General features: G+C 43.8%; 1 pseudogene; it reads left to right on the top strand.

Moving 5' to 3' along the window:
- Positions 1-539: 539 nt before the first annotated feature.
- On the top strand, positions 540-992 carry LOC149189687 (amino-acid permease BAT1 pseudogene; annotated as a pseudogene).
- The last annotated feature ends 3150 nt before the right edge of the window (positions 993-4142 follow it).

Here is a 4142-nt window from a genome sequence, read left to right as displayed (position 1 = left end):
TAGAGCCAAACTCCATGTGGGTCGGCTTATTTATTGCAGCTGATATTTTTATTGGATCCCTCTCCTCGAGAGGTGTAGGATTGATCCAAAGATCATCCGATTCCGATAAGTAATTATGGAGATATGAATTTATTTTGTTTATGTAATTATTATCAAGCCGACCAGCTCTTATGTAGGCTCTAGAAGCCCAACCGACGTGTCTATTCATCATCCTCATTTTGGTATAAATAGATGAGGATTTGATATCATTTGCACACACGTATTCTTGAGGTGATCTCCTCTCCACGTCTGGGTTTTTGGAGAAGGAGAGAACCAAAAGAATACGTTGGCCTAAGAAGGAGCCCTAAGGAGCCCTAGCTGCAGTACGATGCCCTAATCCGTTGGCAATGGAGCAACTATATGCACAGCAGGGATATCACCAGCCCTCTTCACCAACTCGTCAAGCCCCAGTGTTAAGCTCATTGCTTTTACGTTCTGGTTCATAATCATTAACAGTCAGTCTAACCCCTGCAAGAGGCTGCTCACTTTTCTCGGATTCCATGGATTCCATCGAACATGACACCAGAGAGTCTTTGCTCGACGGTGCGGTCGACTCCGGATTTGCACGCCTGCTACAGATAGGCTATAAACAAGAACTCAAGTGTGATCTCTCGGTACTGTCGAATTTTGCGTTTTCGTTTTCCATTATATCGATTTTAACTGGCTTAACGACTACCTATACTACGGGGCTGACCTTCGGAGGTCCGGTGACTATGGTGTATGGATGGCTCATTGCTGGCCTTTTCACTCTCTGTGTGGGACTCTCCATGGCTGAGATTTGCTCTGCTTATCCGACGTCTGGGGGTCTTTATTACTGGAGCGCTATGCTGTCCGGTAAAGAATGGGGGCCCTTCGCTGCATGGATGACAGGCTGGTTTAACATAGTTGGTCAGTGGGCAGTGACAGCAAGTGTAGACTTCTCTCTTGCTCAATTGCTTCAAGTAATTCTTTGATGCAGATATTCCTGTAGCAGTCTCGGTTCTTTGATGCAGATATTCCTGTAGCAGTCTCGGTTCTTTGATGCAGATATTCCTGTAGCAGTTTCGGTTCTTTGATGCAGATATTCCTGTAGCAGTCTCGGTTCTTTGATGCAGATATTCCTGTAGCAGTCTCGGTATACATTCTCGGCATAATCATAACAAGTACAGTAGTACAGGAATCTCGAATATCTCTGAAACTTCGGGGTAATTACAATCACACAGAACTAGGATTCATCTGATATTCTTCAGAGGAAATTACAGTGGTTCAGGACTTCGGACAAGTGTAGTGGTTCAGTACTTCGAATGAGTACAGTGGTCCTATATTTCTCGGATGGGTAACTCAGAAGTAAAGCCTCTCAATGATCCTTGTCTTGGCATAATGAACGATCTCATGAAGATCTCGGTGTAGGAAGAAAACACAGTCATGGTCTCAGTATATATGTAATGATGTTATCCAACAGAGAACACTCTGTCTTGGCATACCTCCAGATGCAGTCAAGATCTCAATTATGGTCTCGGTATAGCATATACTGTCTTGACATATTTCAAGGTACAGTAATGATCTAAGCATAGTTATGATCTCGATCTTAAAGGAAAAATAGTCACAAGGAGAAGATCGATGTAAAGGAGCAGCATGTTAAATACTGTTGTTCTAAGGCATGGATAAGTATAGTGATGGACGCAGCATGGTTGGATGCAGCATGGTGAATCAGTTGAAGTATGAGGACTGAGAAGTGTGCCTTCACCTGAGTTCAGATCAGTAGTCCTTGTCATCGGAACTATCCTGTCATCTTCATGATGAAATATCTCTGATGTCTGATCTCTTATTTTGGCAAGTCAAAGTGTTGACTTCAAATGTATTTGTACCATCTCTCTCTCTGCTGAACTTTGAAGATAAAAGAAGAATTGATCAAGGGTTTCCCCACACATTGTGGGGTTTGTCCCTGGCTCGTGCCATATCTTGTGTCCTCTTGCATTGGCTTGTCTTCTGCGTTTTATATTTATGTTCTATCTGCAGTTTATCATAATGCTGATGTGATTGCTAATTGTGAAAATTTAAATAAATTGCTCTAGCATAGAACATACCTAATCTTAACAATCTGTTAATGAGTTCCTGTAATACTTTTATAGCTTTACTATCACGTAGTAGCTTCATTCATGTTTCCAAGAACGTCGTAAGCATAGATGGGTCCATCTCTAGCTCCGTTCTATGTTTTCTTCCTAAAGTGGAGGCATCAGTGAAGCTCCTCTTAGCTTCCATGAAGATTTCCCAAGTGCACTTCAAATCAAACTCCGCTTCCTTCACTGGAGCTTTGCAAACCCAAGTACTATCTTCTAGTTGTTTTCCTATGTCATTCCCATCGCGTTTCCACTTTGGAGCACAATTTTCACATTCAGATCTTTCTCGTTTAGCTTAGACCTCATCATCTGCAGGTTCTGAGTCGAGGGAGGCGCTAGCACTCTGTTTTCATGTATCTTAGCTATTAGCGTAGGAAAATCTTTTGTCTCATGATCAAACAAGTTGCAATACAAACATGACGGATGTGTTGGGTTTGTTCAATCACGGGCATAATGCCCTGGCCCTCGCAATTGTAGCATATCAATTGTCCGTGACCTCTTCTAGGTCCTCCTCCACCTCGGCCTCGTCTGCGCCCCTGAAATATTGTTCGCGCCACTCCTGTGTTATGGTCTAGGGGCCAAATTTTGACCTGAACTCTATAGGTGGGATTTCTATCCCTCATCAACTCATAGGTTCTACAAGTGCGCTCATTGTATCCCACCGATCTACAAAAGTTACATAACAAATGTTGCGAATTCTGCTTGTACTTTTGTAACAAATGGCAGTTTTCTGTCGCATGATTTCCACCTATTTGACAAATTGCACACCATAAATTAGGCACCGCTCTAGGTCCTCCTTGTGCTTCCAGCCTGAACGGCATCGGTCCTCCTCCCGCGAGGTAAGTTACGAACACCGAGCAGTGGTCCTTGTCATGACCCTAACCTTTGTATTTTACACACCACACCTCTTCGTGCACTTCTAGTCAAGTTGTCTTCTCTTGTTTCAGACTTTGCATGTCAAGGCATAAGTTCTTCAACTGCATGTGGATCTGCTCAACTCCCAAGTTATGACCCTACATTGGGGTCTCATGTAGCCTCATCGCAATCTCTAAGACCTCTGCCTAAGTTGTTAACTTCTGCTGCAATAGCACGCTCCTTAAGTGTGGCGTTAGCAACGCTACAAACCACTCGCGGTGTTGTCCATCCATCATATTCATATTAGCTTCGCGAATCATACACTTCAGCCTTTGATCCAACACCCAAAGAGTCTCGCCTGGTAGCATCGTGATCTCTTTGAATCCAATGATTGATTGTGCTTCATTCTTTGGCCTGCTAAATTCTCTATTTAGCGCTGCTTGGATATCCGCGATTCCCGCATTTGGATTATCATTGGAGCGTTTAATATACTAGTTCAACACGCGATCCTATAGGGTGCTAACCAGTGTGGCTTTCTTTATATTGTCATCTGTAACTCCTTGTGCTTCCCATACAGCTCTTATCATGAACCATAATTGGTCTGAATCCTCGTCCAAACCTTTGAACACAGGAAACTTCATTGTGCTTGCCATATCGAATTGCAGTGTTTGTGGTGGTGGTATGGGTGAAGATGGAGGTGATGGTGGTGAAGCTGGTGACGGTGTGGGCGGGGGTGGTATTCGCGGAATTCTCTGCCTCATTAGATAGATCACACTTCGCAGTGAGACCTTCGCGAGCTCTTCCTCATCCCCTCGCGAAGGTGAAATCAAGGGGCTATCTCCTGGTCCCTTACTTCCTTCGTTCCTGTAGGTTTTTCCACTTCACGTAGCTTTGGACATCAAGGTAACTGCATAACCCTCTTCTCGCACAATAACATTTTAATCCAAGTATTCAAAGAATTTACGTACTTAACTCGCGGTCCTTTGAGAAAGTGTCGCTCTGCCTCGTTGTAGCTAACTGAGGTGTCATCCGCGAACTCAATAATGAATCCTCCTATAATTCAATCGAGCCAGTGATCGACGACACGCATGATCTTATCCTCCGATGCTTCCAACCTTCGTACTAATTTTGGGGCCCACACAATAGGAC

The sequence above is a fragment of the Pinus tabuliformis genome, chromosome 3_1 (genome assembly GCF_031772625.1).
Source record: "Pinus tabuliformis cultivar Carrire ecotype Pingquan chromosome 3_1, CPIR1, whole genome shotgun sequence".
Taxonomy (NCBI): domain Eukaryota; kingdom Viridiplantae; phylum Streptophyta; class Pinopsida; order Pinales; family Pinaceae; genus Pinus; species Pinus tabuliformis.
This window is presented reverse-complemented; position numbering and strand designations above follow the sequence as displayed.